The sequence below is a fragment of the Oreochromis aureus genome, linkage group 3, assembly GCF_013358895.1.
Source record: "Oreochromis aureus strain Israel breed Guangdong linkage group 3, ZZ_aureus, whole genome shotgun sequence".
Taxonomy (NCBI): Eukaryota; Metazoa; Chordata; class Actinopteri; order Cichliformes; family Cichlidae; genus Oreochromis; species Oreochromis aureus.
This window is the reverse complement of record NC_052944.1, coordinates 83,881,957-83,902,361: the sequence shown is the minus strand read 5'-3', so window position 1 is coordinate 83,902,361 and position 20,405 is coordinate 83,881,957. Positions and strand designations below refer to the sequence as shown.

Sequence of the window (20,405 nt, the reverse complement as noted above, 5' to 3'; positions counted from 1 at the left end):
GGACTCCTGAGAGCGCTGACTTCTCGCTCCATGTTGGTCCTGCAGTGACAGAGATACAAACAGAGGCAGTGAGTGAAATAAAGTCGTGGAACAAACTGAAACTCCCTCCATTGGTGGAATCAAACATGTCAAAAAACACATTGTAGGTGTGTTACCACCACCTTCTGGTGATAGTATCACATTACAATGATGTGCTACAATGAGAGTTGTAATGAAAATGACATTATTGAAGAAATATTGATCTCAGTAGAGAAACTCTTTTATTTCAGACAAAAATTGAGTTCAACTGATGATATTGTTGTTTCAGTGTGTGTAGAGAAAATATGATCTTTGTATTTTTTTGTAACTTCTGTGGTTTTTGGTTGTGAATGTAGATTCTGTATATATGGAGGAGCCCAGGATGGAAAAGATAAAGCTGCTGTTAATGGGTTTTTAAAAACCAACCAGCTGAACACACAGTTTCAATAACAGTGTAACTGTGATGTTTTTCTCACCTTTTGTGTTGAAGTCATTGTTTCCTCTGTAGTGGCTGAGCTGAGTCCAAATGGCTGAAATTGTTCTTCTGCTGCACCACCAGACTCTTCTCCTCCTGTTACTCAGCTGGGACACAAAAAGTATATATATGTATTTTATCCCTGACAAAAAGAAGCAGAGCAAATAAACATGACTAAACTCCTCAGTGACAACAATACCTCTGAAGCTTCAAGGTGAAACCCCAGAAGCAACTACAAAAAGAAAGTCATCAGTTGCCTACAAGAACTTGAAAGGAAAAACCACTGACCCCCTGCATGTCATCGCCTTTACCCAGGGGATGCTACACCCTGTATAGATGGACTTCCATAGACCCACAAAGACGGAGTCCCGATCAGTCTCAATGGTAGCAGTATAAACTCTGCCACCTACAACATTTCAAACACCTCATTACCATCCTAGCTCCCCTAGGATGGTAATGAGGTTTTTAAAAAACATTTCGAAACTCACTTTGTTAATGTGGAATTCTAAAATTATTTTACAAATGGAGAATTTATTCTACAATTCATCATCTAAGCATCTAAGAATTCTGTATTTCGATGTGTGTCTTATTTAATGAATCACTTCAATGTAAGCAGCTATCTCTTGGTAGTTTTCAGTCTTTTGAATATGTGGCTTTACAGCTGAAGGCCCCATCCAAAGTTATGTTTCTTAATGTTTACAGGCCTCCCAAATACTGCACAGACTTTTTTAATGACCTCAGTGAACTGCTGTCTGTGATCTGTGTTGATTTTGACTGTGTAATTATTGTTGGGGATTTTAACATCCATGTGGACAGCCCTCAGGACAAAGGGACTAAAGACCTGAGTAACACTCTGGGCAACTTTGGGCTGACTCAGCATGTAACAGAGGCCACACATAATAGAGGACACACTCTTGACCTACTGATCTCCAAGGGCCTGAGCATTTCAAAGGTTGCTGTGTCTCATGTGGGCCTGTCTGATCATTACTGTGTTTTCTTTGAAAGTAAAATTTCAGCCCACATAAATATATCAACAGCAGTGATCACAAAACCGTGTATAACTGAAAACAGTAATGAGATCTTTAACCAGGTCTTCCCCTTAACACCTGACCTGTCCAGAGGTTCAGTCAATGAGCTCGTCACTAGCTTCAATGCTAAAATGTTAAATGTAATGGACACTATTGCTCCCATTAAGGTGAAGGTTATCTCTGGAAGGAAAAAGTCTCCATGGAGAAACTCCACACTGGTGAAAAATGAAAAAAGAGAGTGTAGGAAAGCTGAGCGCAGATGGAGAAAAACAAACCTGCAGGTTCATTATGACATCTATAAAGAGAAACTTCACAATTATAATTTACAACTGAGGAGTGCAAGGAGGTCCTACTTCTCTGACATCATCACCAAAAACAGTCATAATGCTCGGGTCCTATTCTCTACAGTTGACAGGCTAACAAACCCTCCTGTGTCAGTGGCAGCTGAACTTCATTCGATCATGGCCTGCAATGACTTTGCCAAATTCTTCACAGAAAAAATCCAAAAGATTATACAAGCAATTGGTACATCAACAGAAGATTCAGGATATGTACTGTGTCCACCGAAAAACTGTCTAAACACCATCGAACAGTTTCACCCTATAAACAGCAAGGACCTGGAGGACATCTTAGGTCAACTGAACTCTTGCTGTTTAGATGTCCTGCCAACAAGTTTTTTCAAAAAGGTCTCAAAGACTTTGGAGTCAGACCTGTTACAGATCGTCAACTTTTCTTTACAGTTTTCTCAGTTGCTTTGGTGCATTTCTCACAACAGAATTAAACTTTGCACAATAGTTAGTTCAACCTCCACAACATGTAGTTGTTTTGGCACAACCTTGTGGCGGTTTCATGTTCATTTCACCCAAAGGCAAATGCCTTTGGACATGAAGCAGTTGAGTAAGTACAAATATCTAAAGAATGGTCACTTTTGACTTGCTATTCATCACTATCTCCTTGCTTCTATCATGAATGTCACAATTATTTATACTTGTACCGGCTGAATAGTCATTGTCCATACAACTAATAGTCTTCATTTCATTGCTTGTGTCAGTGCACTCAAAATTGTTGAACATCTTGTCAAACAATTTGTACACCCATTTTGAAAACCCTATTTTCAAGGAGTTTCCATGAAAATCTCCATAAATTACTTTTCTCAGGTGAACCTTATCTCACACTAATGAAAATTGGTGTGTGTTACTCTTACTTGCAACCAATGAAAAGCCTCTTCTACCCAGTCATAGGTGAATCGCGTTACAGTATCCCCTACTCTACAAGTATATATATAATGTAAACCAACAGACAGGATTGGCATGAGGTGCATACTGAATCTACAAAAGCTTGTGATGACATCACAGCAGAGTCCTGCAGAGGGTGGATTCGCCACTCCAGGAGATACTTTCCTCGCTGCATTGCGAGGGATAACATCTGTTGTGATGTAGATGAAAGTATGTGGCCAGACAGACAGGAACGTCTGGATGTGCCAGAATGATTTACTGTACTGTTACATGTGCTGTTTATTGTTCACATTAGTGCACAGCTCTACCAAATGGGTGATTTTATGTTTACATGTATTCTACAGTGAACAAGTGACTGTAGCATATTTGTCTTTTGCACAATTCTGTAGGATTACAAACACTTCTACACAATGGAAATGTGAAACGTACGTATTCAGTGTCTCAGTTACTCCCAAGACTCCCATAACATCTACAGTGACTTCACTGCACATTTCAGATGACTGTACAGGTAGGCCATAGTGCTGTCGTCAGCATTTTCAGGTGTCACCAATTGTTTTTGCAATGGGAAACACTGAAATTATAAACTGTCATAGTGGAAACATGACAATGCCATTTGACTATCTTGTTCATACAGATGGTGTCAAGACTTTTCATTTTGATGGCACTGGCAGTTTCATTGACATGGATACTTGCTTTTGCGGTATGGATAATCAATTCTGTGCATGTGACGTGCTTTTGCAGGCTATCCACTAGGTTTTGCAGTTTGCACTAATTGTTTTGGGAAATGCACTAACTGCTGTGCAAATGTTGATGGTGTTCTGAGAAACGCACCAAAGCGACTGAGAAAAACTGTAATATCAGGTGTATTTCCAGAACCACTAAAAACTGCTGTAATTAAACCTATACTGAAAAAGGACAATCTTGACAAGACACAAATGAACAACTACAGGCCGATCTCAAATTTCCCATTTTTAAGTAAGATCATTGAAAAAGCAGTTTCTCAACAGCTCAATTACTTCTTACAGTTTTTCTCTGTTGCTTTTGTGCATTTCTCACAACAGAATTGATCTCTGCACCACTACTAACAATTAGTGCAAACTGCAAAACATGGTGGATAACTTGCAAAAGTGAGTCACTTCATCAAAAAGAAAAGTCAGTTGTTCAAAAGCAAGTCAGTTGCTCAAAATAAGGAGTCAATGCTTCAAAAGCAAGTACTTATATCAATCAAAGTGTCTGGGCTGTCACAATTACAAGTCAGTACACCAGCACCTTTGGTCACAAAATCAAATGGTTTGAACATGTTCTCATTGTGACGGATTTCTTTGTAGGTTGTTCCCAATGACATGTCAAGTCTGAAAACCATAAATTGTAAAGGAAACTCAAGACACTTCATATGCACTCTTGATAATATTCAATTGAAACTGTGCACAGCATTGTGCAACTGGGGAAATACAGTAAATCAAACATTTTACAACAAACATAAACTCACTTAGACAGTAAACCTTACTGCAGTAGTTATGAAACAAAAAAAACCTGAAAAACAGACACTGCTGCATATCAATCATTGATATCTAGACGCTCCCGTCTTTCTGCCCACATATTTGCATCAACATCACAGCAAATGTCAGCTCTATCGTTGCATCGAGGAAAGTATCTTCTGGAGTGTCGAATCCACCCTCTGCAGGACTCTGCTGTGATGTCATCACAAGCTTTTGTAGATTCAGTATGCACCTCATGCCAATCCTGTCTGTTGGTTTACATTATATATATACTTGTAGAGTAGGGGATACTGTAACGCGATTCACCTATGACTGGGTAGAAGAGGCTTTTCATTGGTTGCAAGTAAGAGTAACACACACCAATTTTCATTAGTGTGAGATAAGGTTCACCTGAGAAAAGTAATTTATGGAGATTTTCATGGAAACTCCTTAAAAATAGGGTTTTCAAAATGGGTGTACAAATTGTTTGACAAGATGTTCAACAATTTTGAGTGCACTGACACAAGCAATGAAATGAAGACTATTAGTTGTATGGACAATGACTATTCAGCCGGTACAAGTATAAATAATTGTGACATTCATGATAGAAGCAAGGAGATAGTGATGAATAGCAAGTCAAAATAACCATTCTTTAGATATTTGTACTTACTCAACTGTTTCATGTCCAAAGGCATTTGCCTTTGGGTGAAATGAACATGAAACCGCCACAAGGTTGTGCCAAAACGACTACATGTTGTGGAGGTTGAACTAACTATTGTGCAAAGTTTAATTCTGTTGTGAGAAATGCACCAAAGCAACTGAGAAAAACTGTAAAACAGAATAACTGCTATGATGCCTTCCAGTCAGGTTTTAGACAAAACCACAGCACTGAAACCGCTCTGACCAAAGTGTTTAATGACATGTCTGAATACAGACAGTAGAAAAATGTCAGTCTTAGTTTTACTGGATCTCAGTGCAGCATTTGATACAGTTGACCACAACATATTACTCAAATGACTGGAGAATTGGGCAGGTCTTTCAGGAACTGTACTAAACTGGTTCAAAACATACTTAGAAAACAGGTAACTTCACATCTGAGCAGACAAGTATCACATGTGGAGTTCCCTAAGGTTCCATCTTGGGACCCCTTCTGTTTAACATTTACATGCTCCCACTGGCACAGATTATAAAGAACAACAAAATAAACTATCATAGCTATGCAGATGACACACAAACATATATCACAATGTCACCAGGAGACCGAGACCCTGTACAGGCTCTTGGTAAATGCATTGAGGAAATTAATGACTGGTTGTGCCACAATTTTCTCCAGCTGAACAAAAACAAAACTGAAGTAATAGTCTTTGGTGCCAAAGAAAAACGATTACAGGTCACCAGAGAACTTCAGTCTATACACCTAAAAACCACAAACCAGGCGAGAAATTTGGGTGTAGTGATGGACGCAGACCTAAACTTAGAAAAACACATTAAGACAATAACAAAATCAGCTTACTATCACCTCAAGAATATTTCAAGGATAAAAGATCTGATGTCTCAACAGGACCTGGAAAAACTAGTCCATGCATTCATCTTTAGCAGGCTTGATTACTGTAACAGCATCTTTACAGGTCTACCTAAAAAATCAGTCAGACAACTACAGCTCATTCAGAACTCTGCTGCTCGAGTCCTCACTAAGACCAAAAAAGTGGACCACATCAGTCCAGCTCTGAGGTCTTTACACTGGCTGCCTGTCCGTCAGAGGATAGACTTTAAAGTTCTGATGCTGGTCTATAAAGCTCTGAATATTTTTGGACCAAACTATGTCAGTGACCTCCTGACCCAGTATGAACCTTCCAGATCCCTCAGGTCATCTGGATCTGGTTTTTTATCAGTTCCCAGAGTCAGAACCAAACACGGAGAAGCTGCATTCAGCTTTTATGCTCCATATATCTGGAACAAACTCCCAGAGAGCCTCAGATCAGCTGAAACACTAAGTTTATTTAAATCCAGGTTGAAGACTCACCTATTCTCATCTGCATTTGAAAAAAACACCAAATCCACACTTAAGTTTAAATTTCTAAACTTCAATTTGAACTACTGATTTTATCTACTGTTCTGATTTTATCTACTGTTTTTTAATCAATTCTAATCATGCTTTTTATTTGTTTTTGTTTTTAATGTCCCTGTAAAGCACTTTGAATCACCTTGTTGGTGAATTGTGCTATATAAATAAACTTGCCTTGCCTTGCCCTGTGTGGCTATTGTGGTTCTCCATATGGTGGTACATATAGAGGACATAGAGGAAGTGGCACACATCACGAGGGGGTACATGTTGAAGGTGTTAACAACACACAGTGTGGTTGGCTAGGTTAACTCACAAGCAGAATTTAGCTGTGCCTGACTACAATAGAGACTTTCTTCTTTAGATGTTTCTGAAACAAGAAGGTGTAGTAAACAGATTTGTTTCAGAAAAAGGGGAAAGGAATTAAAACAACATACATAAGCACAGAGTGTTTTAATCCTACTAACACATACACACACATGCAATGAAGCTCATGAATACCAGATGGTATTTTAAGCCTGTGTTTCTGATTTTATCATCTTGTTCGGTTCACTTAGTGAGATAAGAAGCGATATATGAACTAGTGGACTAATATTATATTAGGAAAGATGATTGAATGATAGCAGGGGTGAACAGAATGCAGCAGAGGGTTTAAATGAGTGAGACTAACAGATTCTTAGTTTCTTGTTCCTGATGATCAGATAAATGATAAGTTTAAAATCCAGTTAAGGAACGAAGAAATAAAGAAGGTCAAAGATTTTAAGTTTTTAGGAATAATTTTTGATTTACGTCTTAAATTTGACAAGCATGTAAAGAAGACTGCTAAGACGGTCAAGGCTAATCTGAATTGTTTTGAGTTAATTCAGCACCATATACCTGCTTCAACTATGGGCAGAAATCTGTGCCATTAGAAACTGAATTTGAATAAGTTAATTTGAATTTGAATTGCTCAGATTGAATCTGAATTGTAACTTGAATAAATGCTTTTGAAAACTGAATTTGAATTAGTCTAATTTGAAATTGAATCTATGGTTTGAAAATGATCATCACTAAATTGAAATTGAATTTTATATATTGAAAATGAATTCATTTGCTCTGAAACTGCATTTTATCCTTTAAAAATTCAACTCTCGAATAATTTCAGTTTCACTCTCACCATTCAGTTTCAGTTCTACAATTCAATTTCAGTTCCAAAATTCAGTTTTTTGGAACTTACATCCGGTTCCGGGTCAAGCGCAGATTAATAGAACTACGTTTTACTAGCAGACCGAAAGTGTTACTGATGGGAATCTACAGCGTCTTGAGCTGAATTAAGACTTCAGAAGTCATTCGTCATGTCGAATGACCAGCGGATAAACTCTCAGGTTGGTAATAAATGTATTACATGTATAAGAACAAGCGTCATTGTTAGAGTGAATTGTTAAATGTTTGTTATTTTTATGCTTACCATCCATTTCTACATTGTTTAACTGTAGGATGAAAGGAATTCCACAGACCCCTCCCCAGATTCTCGGGGTTCTGGGTAGGGGGCTGTAAAGTTTTATTGCAGATACATCCTATCTGGAGGATCTACTTCTTTTGATGTAAGCTTCCTGCGTTTACGACCCTTTGGTCAGCAGGAGGTCTCTCTCACACACACACACACATTCCTACTTACATATAGAAGTTCACACATAAACATACAATGCCTTAGAACCATGTGGGCGTTGCTTTGCTGTGTTTTGTGTGAACTGTCTCTCAATAAAAGCCAGCGAGAGGAGGCCATCATTGGGGTCATTGTCGTGCTGGACACAGATGAGGCCTCCCTTGCGCAAGTAATCGATCGAACACTGTTGCCTTGTTTTTCTTTCATGGGAACAAGTCCTGGATACAGCGGGGTCTGGGTTAAGACCCAACAGTCATGTTAACAAATGATAGCCATACAGTAACTTTTATGCTTATTGTAGCTGTTAGCTAAAAACGCTAATTTAGCGTAGTTTGCCCTGAATTCAGCTTTGACAAACAAATATGATCGACTGTTTCTAGTAGAATTCCAAAGTTGTCATCTTGTACCCTGTCAGAGCCCTGTATGCTTGCAGAGACCCCTACAGTAGGGAAACAGGCAAAACGGTGTCCAAACCTTTGTATTTTAGCTTTATTTATGTCTTACACAGCATCCCAACTCTTTAGCTAACTTAATAACTTTAGCTAAAGTGAGTAGTTAGTCTAATTCATTAGTGCAGCATTACTGGATCACCTGTTTGAAGTGATCAACACCCTAGACAAACGCTACACAGTGCCGTCCTGCAACTATTTTTCAAATGTTGCACTACCTGTTCTATACACGCAGTGTCGGACAAGGGTGGAGACGGAATTACAAGCAGTACAAGATTTCACGGCAACGACAGACGTATGATTCAGCCAAACTCAGCGTTATATTTTGTTAATAATTGTGGTTTACATTTTAAGAAACATAGCTTTTACCTACCTCTCTCATCACCTTACACACGGAAAGAATACTGTTCAAAATGTTATTGTTAGAAGTATTTTAAGGTTTTGTATGTAAGAGTAGACAAGTGAGACATTGATTGTTTTTATGTTCAGTCTCAACTGTTAGGAAGTTGATGTGCAGTTAATAAGTGCAATAAATATTTATATTGGAAAAGAAAATCGTGAGAGAATTGTGATCTCAATTCTAAGCAAAAAAAAAAATCGAGATTCTCATTTTATGCAAAATCGTGCAGCCCTGGCATCATTGTCACATTTTAGAGAAATATAATCTACTTAGTTTTAGGAGTTTTAATCATTTGTGTTTTCTTAAATTAGTCTTTAAATGTATAAATAGGATGGCCCCAGAGTGTCTTAATAGATACATCCAGAGACAAGATAGTAATCGTATTACTAGAAGCATGGTGAACGGAAACTGCAAGATATCATATCGCAGATCTAAATTTGGTCAGTCGGCATTTTCCATAAAGGCTTGCAATCTGTGGAACACATGTCCAACCAAAATCAAATTGATTACAGACATCAGATCCTTTCCATTGAAGGTTAAAGCTTGGTTAAAGGGAAATCAGAGATGTAGTCATTTTAACTAATGATTTTATTTTTATTGTCTATTAATTGTAGTTGTATTTACGATGTATTTTGGCTTTATGAAAATGTATGTATGGTAAAATGTATTTATTTTGATTGTAAGCCCAACAAGGGACAATTGTTGAAAATTAGCAATAGCTATGAACTTATGTGTGTTACATCAGTTTCATGTTTTGTACTTGGACTATGTCAAACTGCACTGTCCCTTTTAAATAAATTTAAATTCAAATGTGTGGGGGAGGGTTTACCATGACATACACCTGGTTACATGGGAAGAAACTTATTAGCAAACTAATAGGACATTAGGGTTGTGTGAAATGTGTGTGGCTGGTGGATGAATGTTTTGGGGATTTATTTGGCGGCTACATTTTTTTTTACCAAGTGGAACCTGTCAATAAGTTTTGGTTTGATTTATCAGTTTAAGGAGACGAGTATGCTTTGGGAAGTCCTAAAACTAGATTTTCGTATTTTTATATTTTGTAGTATGTTATTTTCTTTTTTTCTTTTCATGTTTGAGGAGTGCACTGAGACTGGACTGATAATGGGGACAAATGGTTCACTGAATTGACACTGATACGCAGATTGCACCTACTCCAAGCAGAGAAGGAAAGGGTGGATGTATGTATGTTTTTCCAGGAGCAGGAAGATGACAGCGACATCCTAGGGTCGCGTGAGCTTGTGGGCCATGCAGACTTAATCTTGTAGTTGTTCATTTCTGTGTGTATTTACCAGCGCTGTGTTATTCATGTTGTAGTGCCACATTTCTTTTTTTATAAATCATAACACATTAGTAATAGTAATATCATTTCCTCACTTTAGTGTTCACCAGTTGTATACATGCATGTAGAATGTTATCACAAGTGGGCCCCATGTTATTGCACCTTCACAGTGGACCCATCGTAGACTGGAAGACATCCTGCTTTAAGGGAGGTGACAGCGAAAATCGTTTTTAAATACTGAAGCTAGCTCTCCACCTCTACCATTGGTCTGGGGAGAGCTGAAAAATGAACAATCGGGAGGAAGGAGTTCCGAGAAAGAAGAAAACTCACCGCGTCCAAGCCAAGTTTCCATCAGGAATATAAAATCCAGTCCCGACGAGATATAAAAGTCATCTAGGATGAAAGTCAGCCGATCAGCTGATCATTGATCAGTTTCATGATTGAAGTAGCAACAGGAGATCCTCACAGATGCTGTCTTTACAAAAGATAAAAATAAAAACTAGGCCATTGTTTATTGGCAGACCAAGACTGTGATGATAAAAGGCTTGATTTTCGACTTAGTGTTTTTAGTGATGACACTTCTGGCAATATGACGTTTTTGTTTATTTGCCGAACATATCTCCAAAAATGCACATCATTGTTGAGAAACTTCACAGCACAGCACACTGGTTTTGCATGCGTGAGGTCGGGTCCAGGATCCAAGACTACGACAGAATGGCCAATCAGCTGATCACTGATCAGTTTCATGATTGAAGTAGCAACAGGAGAGGGAGGGGGAGAGAAGAAGAGGCAGTCGCTCCATATATCGGTTGTGAAGCTTAGCGTGGGAATGCTTTCTTGATTTCTCTGGGACAGCTTTCTCTGAGATGAAATGCTGGTTTCGTAGCGATGCTCCAAATGCTCCACCAGACCACCGACAGCTCTCTTACGCCACAGCCGCTCTATCACGTGACACATGCTGCTCCGACGTGCTAAGGTTATGAGCTGGGTTACGCTATGCCGCAAGTTTTTGTGAAGTGCTTTTGTGATATTTAAAAGATCGGATTAAATTTTGAATTTCTTTTCGATAACCGATCGAGTAATTTAGGTGAGTATCGGACCAATACGTAATATCGGATCTGTCCGTCTCAAATCTCAACTGCAGGGGCAGAATAATCCCCTAGTCTGTGGAAAAACATATCTCAGGGCAGTCTACCCCTGAGATTGAAGCAAGAAGAGGAGGAAGAACGCAGAGAATCACCCAACACGGAAGACACTGAGTGTTAAATTACAACAGAGGTTCTAGTTTTAGTACAGAGAGAAGAAAGAGACACAGGTGAAGATGGTTTTGTGGGGGAGCAAAACACACTTAGCCAGATTAGTGTGTTTAGTATGGGACTGACACTTGTAGAGCATATTTTAATGGAATAGACGTGGACTACATTGAAGTGGAAACACCAGCTGAATAGTGTGAGTGTAGCCTGAGGCTATGTCAACACTAACGCGTTTTTGTTTGAAAATGCATCGTTTTCTCTCCATTTTGGCATCCGGTCCACACTGAGACGGCGTTTTCGCTGATGGAAAGCGCAGTGGTTTGAAAACGCTCTTGAAAACAAATACATCTGAAAACGGTGGATTTGCGAAAACTTTCTAAAACGATGACGCATGTTAACCTTATGAGTTAGTTGTTTTGTTTGCTCTCAATTTTGACAGTCCTATTAAAGATTAATATCAGTCTGTACATGCTCCAGATTTCTTGAAATTATTTAACTCTCAATCACTTTTGCAACTTTTTACTTTTGTGTTACTCACAGCAACAAGTCCACCTCATTATTAGTCCATTTAAAAAAACTGTGCTTTTCCTCAACAGTTTGCTGCCACGTTTCAAAGAGCCGGTGTTCTGGGAATTCATCCTACCTGACATACCATCCTACCCGTTGCTTCTGCACATGCACCAAACCAACCTACCTTTGTTAATCTGAGCTACAAGCATACTTTAACAGCTAAAATTCAGTGGCGAACCATCCTACCTTTGTCAATAACAGCCAGAAACATACTATGATGGGTAAAATTAAGTGCCAAACCATGATACCTTTGTGAATAATACCTACAAGCATACTTTAACGGGTAAAATTAAGTGGCAAACTGTCCTGGCGTTTTGAATATGAGCTACAAGCATACTCTGATGGGCAAAGTTAAGTGGCAAAGTGTCATACCTACTTAAATTTGTGCTGGAATTACTCTGTGACAGCAGAAATGTGCATAAACTACTTACGGTAGGATGTTTTGCCAAAGTAGGATGGTTTGTCAGAACACCAGAAAGTAAATAAGCAGCAGACAGAAATGAGGCAGGTCGAATCTTCTTGCGTTTCACACATGCGCAGTACTGGCACATAGGGGTGGGCGATATAAACGATATACAATAGAAACGATATAAATTTGCTAACATAGCTGTGTCGCTAGCAATCACGAAGCACAACATTATATACCAGGTAGTCCAACTTCAGTAACCCTGCAAACGCCACTGCTGTTTAGTTTTCTGTCTTCATTTATGTTGGAAGTGGTAGCAGAGCTTTACGTTTTAATTAGTTTCAAAAATCTCAGTCAGAACATGGTATGTCATGTTTAGGTGGAAACTAGCGAGCTAACTTCCTGTTAACTTCTAACTCCGTTAAACTTAATAAATTCTGTTTTCATGGATGTAAAACTTAATTGTTACACCCGATAAAGCAGCAACGCTGATGATTTAATTAAAGATGAAATAACTTAGACCGTTTTTAACTCTTAGTGTTCTTTTGACTTTGCGACATGAAGCGGACGGAGTTTTGGACCCAGATTACTCCGCGAAGCTCCTCACTACGGCAGCCGTAATGCTCTGACAATCCATCAAGCAGTACGGCTTACCAAAGTTGTACTAAAACATTTTTAACAGATTTCTGCACGCCAAAATCGGTTTGAGGTCAGTAAGCACAACCAGAATTCACACATAAGGCACACTCTCAATTTTTGAGAAAATTAAAGGATTTTAAGTGTGCCTTATAGTGCGGAAAATACGTTATACAGAAGAAAAGAATATATCAAGTCAAGTCAAGTTGGCTTTATTGTCACTTCAGCCATATACAGTTTGTACACAGTGAGGCGAAACAGCGTTCCTCCAGGGCCAAGGTGCTACATGCAACATAAATTTACAACATAAATTAACAGAAAATAACTAAACTAGCTAACTAGAGACAGGACAGACTGACCTAACATAAATTACAACATAAATTAACAAAAACTAACTAACTAAAACTAACTATTCTAACTAGGTAAGTAGTGCAAAGGAAACCGTAAACATACTTGGTATGTAGGTAGTGCAGGAACAGTAAACATAATGTAGTGAAGTAGATTCTGGGTTGGGATGTTACATGATGTCCATAAACGCACCACTGACATCCACACCTTCCAGCTGACAATTACCCGGCTATAAGAAACAGCTGCGCTTCACTACTGAGAGAAGGCATTTGGCAGTCTTGGCAATCTAAGGTGGCTGCAGCACTAGGCAGTTGAGCTCCACATATCTCTTAAGGAAAGCTACTCAGTTGCCCTTAGAGAGTGGTAAGTGCGACTTTTGTTTATCATACTGTGGCATAGTAGGGTGGACTCTGACTACTGTTTCCCTCTCTTGTTGCAGGTGTGCATTAGACTGCTGCTGTCTTGTCAGATGCCGTTTTGTTTGTTATGCACTACTTTTATAATGTATAGTGATTTGGGATGTGTTGGTTTTATGTTGATCTTTTATTGATTGTTTAACGTTTTATCTTTTCTTTTATTGTTTTAGTGGAGGTGCGGCCGCTTGTTCAGAGGCTAGGCACATGAGGTGGAATCCCCTCCCCGATGCATGCGAGTGTACACACCGGGCATAGGCAGATTGCACCCTTTAGAATTTAGTGTGAGTGAGGTTTGCTGTGAAATCACACGGGTGAGTAATTGGTGGCACCCTTGGGCACTCCTCCCTGTAGGTTGCCTCCTCAAGTGGCCGGTCTCCACCATTTTGTCTAGTTGCTTCTTTTTAATATATTGTGCTTGTTTTAGGGTAGCATTGTGGCAGGGAGTATGTTGTTTTAATTATCGTTTGGTAATAAAGGGTTTTAATTTATTATTTTACTCTCTCACCCCTGCTACCCTAGGTGCCTTTTAATCTTATAGTTATGTTTTAGTAGTTTCTCTTAATAAACTTTGGAATTATAAACTTCCTTTGTCTCCCCTCTGCCTTTAAATAACGAGTCTGTGGGCTTTGGTAGCCAGTGCAGTCCTCTCATTGGCTAGAGAAATCTTTCCTGGGGTTGTGGCGCTCTCCCCCAGGTGGCGTTGTCACTACTTTAGTAACCGTCCCCGGTTATCTCTCATTTTCGCGACACCACAATAAAAATATTGTGCAAAAAGAGCATTTACAGGTTGATGTGTAAGTCCAGTCTCAATGCTTTGAGGTAGTTGAGTTGAGCTGAGTGATAGAGTGTGTGTGTGTGTGTGTGTGTGTGTGTGTGTGTGTGTGTTTATCAGTCCAGTCCCTTTTTGTTGAGGAGACGGATGGCTTGTGGAAAGAAGCTGTTGCACAGTCTGGATGTGTGTGCCCTAATGCTTTGGTACCTTTTTCCAGATGGCAGGAGTGTGAAGAGTGTGTGAGAGGGGTGTGTCCAATCAGCCACAATGCTGGTGGCTTTGCGGATGCAGCGTGTGGTGTAGAGGTCCTTAATAGAGGGGAGAGAGACTCCGATGGTCTTCTCTGCTGTTCCCACTATCCGCTGTAGGGTCTTGCGGTCCGATATGGCACAGTTCCCAAACCAGGCAGTGATACAGCTGCTCAGGATGCTCTCAATAGTTCCTCTATAGAAGGTGGTCAGGATCGGTGGTGGAAGCTGGGCCTTTCTCAGTCTTCTCAGAAAGAAGAGACTCTGTTGGGCTTTCTTGTGCAGGAAGCTGGTGTTGAGGGACCATATCGTGATATATATCGTTACTGCACATGCTTCAAATGATATCGCGATATGAATTTTAGGCCATATCGCCCAGCCCTACTGGCACGTAAGGATTTTCGGTCGTTTCAATGTGAACGCGCAACACTGTGAAAACGACTGAAAATACTAGTGTGGACACGGAATGTTTTCAGAAGAGAACGCCATTTTCCAATCTATCCGGGCTAGTGTGGACGCAGCCTCACTCTTCTCTCAACATCTTCACAATAAACTGTGAACAGATACCGAGGAGAGCAGCAGAAGACCTCATCCAGGAGCTGTTGGAGTACGATTCTTTTTGATGGTAGCAATCAGGCGGAGACTTTTACTTCCAAAATCCATTTGTGCTGGGAGCAGGGGTGATATTGACCCATTTTTGGGGGTGCTTCAGCCAGAGTGATGGTGGCTGAGACGCAGAGGAGTGGAGGTTGAGTGTCTGCAGCTAACAGGACATGTTAGCTGCATTTAACCTTCAGTTACTCTTTATATAGTTAGGTAGGACTCAGACCATGTTTCTTTTTAGCAGAAAAACATCACACCCAGGTAACCTGCAGTGTTGAAAACGTCTTTTCCTACGATGTTTGCTACTCTACAATCCGTCCTACTCTGTAGTAAAATCAGCCACATCTAATCGTCCTGTTGCTCCCACTGAAATTTATATAGCCTATTTAAAATCTAAAACTTAAGATTGTCCGTAGCCTACTGTTGTTACCACTGTCCTGTTTGCAATCAATACTGAGAGGACTTTTTGTTAGTGATCTTAATAGAATTTTTTTCATATTAATGTAAATTTTCATCTAATTGAATACAATCTATTTGTGTATGATTGTCAGTTCAAAGAGGGAGAGAGGAAAGAGGGGAATGTGAGGAGAAAGTACAAGGTCAGGAAGAACCAGGTAAGAAAGCAGACAACTGACAGGCAAAACAGAAACTGTTAAACTGACAAAGAGACAAAACCTAATTTTACTCACACAATCTGGAAGTTGTGTTCTCCCTATATTACAGCTGCTATACAGAATCTGCAAAACAAACTGGGTTGAAACATTTTTGACCCTCTTTAACAACATTCCAACATAACATTATCATTGATTGGGGAGATTAAAATCAATGATATATTTTATGTGGTTCAGCCACAACTCTATTAAAACCAGTAATGCGTAGGCCAACTTTTGGACCGTCTAGTTTTCTGTATGACTGCCGCAGTACGTACATCACATTTGCACACTATCAGAAAGTGCCAAACGGAGCCCTGGTGGAGTGAGGAGCTGTAAAGAGAAGCAGATGCTCTGTTTATATTCTAAAAGTGTTTTAAGCTTGTTTCAAAGATTCTGTACTGCAGCTTTAAATGTTTTCCAAAAGCACACGTACACTTATCAGTGTTTCTCAAACTTTTTACAGTGTGTACCACCTGATAAAAGTGTCAAGCTCTCCCAAGTACCACTATGAAAGCATGAAACTCATAAATCTTACAACACAAAATTATTATTATTAAATTAGTAAAATTAGTATCTGCAGTAAAGATTTTTTCATACATTGTATACATTCTACCACAGGCAAAGTGGCCTCCATTTTTATAGTTTTTATTAATATTTTGTAATAATTTATTCTGTTTTGGAAGTGTTTTTTAATGTTTCTGTATTATACATTTTACGCATTAAAAGTGAATCTCTTTCCAGAGAATGCACTGTTTACTTTTTACTCACTATGAGCATCATTCATTATTCTCCCCCAGTAATTAAGGTTAGGATATGTATTTTTTTTTTTTTTTATTCCAATCCATTCTTCTTTTGCAGCAACAACATTTAAGGATGCAGGGACTGACAGAGACAGGTTTACCTTGCCTGGTTGGGCAGCTCTCTGGGTGCTCAGCACCCCCAAAGCTCTGATCCTAGAATCGCCCCTGGCTGGGAGTAAATAAAATACAGACGCATCTGGAGATCATCCTATGAAGTCCTATTCTAAAGTGTGTGAGGAGCATTCCTCACACACACCTTTATAGCGTAAGGGGGGACGAGCGGCGGGGGTAGCCCTTTGGCACCCCTTCTCAGTAGGCTTCCACTACTCTCTCTCTCTCTCTGTAGAGATTGAAAATGTGATGACATTCAGGGGTAAAACCGCAAAGAGTTCTGGGAACTCGTGGCAAGAGGTACTAGCGCACGCAGGCTTTCAATTGAAATCAGTTACACAGCGATAAAAAGAAACACAAATAATGGCAAGAAGCTGTTGTATTATTAACTGCAATAGCCGATCGCATGACAGCCACGGGAAGCCGACGGGTAAAGAGATCGGTTGTTATCGGATTATGTCGTTGAAGAGAAATTGTTCGAGCCATGTTTCCAAAGTAACAAACAGGCGATGGATGGCCTGGATTGCAGACCAAATATAACGTCCCAGAACACGCCAGCTCACAGGTTAGTCTGCTCCAAGCATTCCCACAAAGCTCAGTGTTTTGTAGTAGTTAATACGTCATTTTTCATAACATAATTGGTGATATAGGTTACAAGCAAGTCTGTTGCTGAACAGAAATTGTCGCACTATGCTCCTTTGTTTATTGTGCATAAATAGTGAATTGTCCTAACACAATATTGCATTTCGCTGCTGTTATTACCACGGTACATTGACAAAAACATATACTTTTATTCACAGGATAAAACAGTTTTTTTGTATCACTAATTGCCCAGTACAATTAGAGCGTACAATATTATTGTCACTGCTACATTTCTGTAATGTGTACCAGAAATTATTTCCACTACTAATTAATTACCGTTGCGCTCAAAGGTCCTATTAATAAACGGTTAACGAATGTGTATTTATGAAGATGATTTGTGAGACCGGTAAACTTATGATATGTACGATGGTCTTTCGTTCTACACGGTGCATTTCAAGGTCCTGTACCCATCCGTCGGTAAACTGTACCTGGGCTTGTTGCAGTGACCTGAAGTTACTAAACTTCATGAGTGTATGCACTCATGAAGTTTAATAACTTCAGGTCACATTGTTCTCCTTCGTTTTGTACATACCTTTTTTGGCGGGCAAAGAAAAAGCAAGAATTTATTGGAACCGGAGAACGTTTTGCGGTGCTACAAATGCTTGCATTTGGATTGTTTTGCCAAGAGTTCCCGGCATGCAATGCGCGAAAGTCACGTGGTCTGTTAATCGCTATTATTCACCCTGGGGTTGCCCTCCCCCACGCTTTTACCTGTGGCTTACTGTCCTGGGGGTGGGGGTTGGCTGTTCTCCTGCCCTGCAGCCCATCCTTTTGTTCATATTCCAAGACTATTTTTCTATATATATTCTTACCCCATAGCAACCGCCATTTCATAATGTTGCAAGCAATCACAAACTCTACAGTCTGACTAACTCCAGTGTATACCAAGCAATCTATTATTCTCAACAGAGATAAACTCAACATAAACTGAACCCACATTAAAGTTAGCTGGGTGCTTACCTTTAGATGAGCCCACAAACCGAGAGAAACTCCGTGATGAAGCTGGAAGTCTTTCCAAAAAGGAAACAGATCAGGGAGCAGAGACCCACGTGGTTCACGCTGATCTCAGCTACAATCCAGGAGACAAGGGTGTGCAGATCGATGCAGATATCGATCCAAACGTTGGTAGTGGTATATGTTCCTGTAAGTTCACTACTTTACTCCCGTTTCATGAAAAAGCAGCTCTCTCTGCTCGACTCCTCTCCTGCACACACACTTTGCTCCGCCCCCTTTTCCCGGCTCTGCTGTGATTTGTAGCTGTGCGGTCACATGACTCAGCTGCACAACGTAACCACGTGGGAGTGTTATTTCAAAATTAGCGCCAATCTCCTTTCTAGTGATGGTAAATTTGATTCTTTTTACTGAATCGAGTTTTAATGAGTCACTCACCAATGCGAATCGAATTTTTTGAGTCATTTGATTCACTTTGTCAGTTGACCAGAGAGTGCAAAAATGTACATTTTCACTCAAACTTAATTTGTTTCTCTTTTCATGTAAATCCTACTGCTAAGATGAGTGATTCTAAAAGAAAAAAACTATTTTATAGAGCAAAAACATTTCTAAAATTAAGCAATTTCCTATCAAAATTTCTTAATAAACATTTATTTTGTTTATTTTTATTTTATTAGTATTTTCCTTAAATGTGTAAAATATATATTTTCTCATCTAAATGTCCACTGAGCTGTGAGCCAGGGGGCGGTAATGCGCCTTAACATTGGTTGCCAACCAAGAAGAAGAAAAAGCTGTGACGCAGGAGGGAGGGGGTGAGTGAGTGAATGGGCGTTTATCAATATGCGTACTTGTGCGTACTTGCGTTCTCGTGTACTCGTGATACGTCATCAGTCGGAGACCAAGTACTGTTCCAATTGGCACGCATCACGCCGAGAACGCGAAAAAGTCCCGGATGTGTTCTCGATCCGCCCATTTTATCGAGCATGCATCGGTGTGGACTTGGGACAGCTATATATCCCAGAATGCATTTCGTCCAAAACTCAACAGCGGACTCCCGGCACATCGTCCCCCCCCCCCTCCCCTCCCCGCCTGCTCGCGGTCTTCTCACTACTCAGGTTAAAGAAACCCCAGCAGCTGTCTATAGTATTGAGTGTCCACTAGAATAGAAATAAAAGCGTTCTAACATCTCACACCTGCTTGTTTTATTAAGGTATGTACATATATGTACATGTACACTATTTTATTAATAGAGGTTTCACTACTGAGGTTAAAATGATATATAAGTCACTTAGATCACTTCTAAATGTTAATGTTTGGTTTATTTCAGTGTGTTATTTGTTCCTGAGTAAACCGGTTTGGCTGTGATTAAAGTTAAGCTTCATAACATGTTACTCACAGTTAAATTAGGAGGGGCCGGCAGTAAAAACTCCGGACCTGTGACATCATCATGTACGCTGGTACAAATCACGAGTCCGTGCTCGCGTGCTTGAGAATTGAGAGACGGCCCACGAGTCCGTGCTCGCGTTCTCGCCGGCGGGCACGTACTCCGTGCCTTCTCGGCGAGCACGTACTCACCGAGAACGCGAGTACGTACTCGCGTACTTGGGCATTGATAAACGGCCAGTGATTCGTTCGCTCTATGATTCAGCACAGGAGGGAGGGGGTGAGCGAGTCCTGAGCATTGACTGTAGAAAACATGGACGACGTGACTCCGCCTCCTACCATTGTGCAAAAACGAAGCCTGTGGCTGTGTCCCAATTCAGGGTATGCACGCTTGAAGTACGCACACTACGCGTACTACGGACGGTGCGTACTACAAGTACGGGTAGTGCGGAAGTGAGAGGCTTGTGAAATGGGACGGTCTAGCCCTTGTAGCGCTGTTCAGGTTGCCTAGCAACCATGATAC

The 20,405-nt window shown here is 40.0% G+C and overlaps 1 protein-coding gene and 1 long non-coding RNA gene across 2 annotated transcripts in view; one reads left to right on the top strand and one right to left on the bottom strand.

Annotated features, from left to right (window-relative positions):
* The window catches only part of LOC116335110 (neural cell adhesion molecule 2-like), a 660,945-nt gene that overhangs the window by 520,734 nt on the left and 119,806 nt on the right, over positions 1 to 20,405 (top strand). The window lies entirely within an intron of this gene.
* Positions 7 to 18,565, bottom strand: LOC120438359. Its single transcript, XR_005611838.1, has 3 exons — positions 18,509 to 18,565; positions 495 to 600; positions 7 to 39 (listed from the first exon to the last, which is right to left on the bottom strand). It is a non-coding gene; the product is annotated as an uncharacterized LOC120438359 (long non-coding RNA).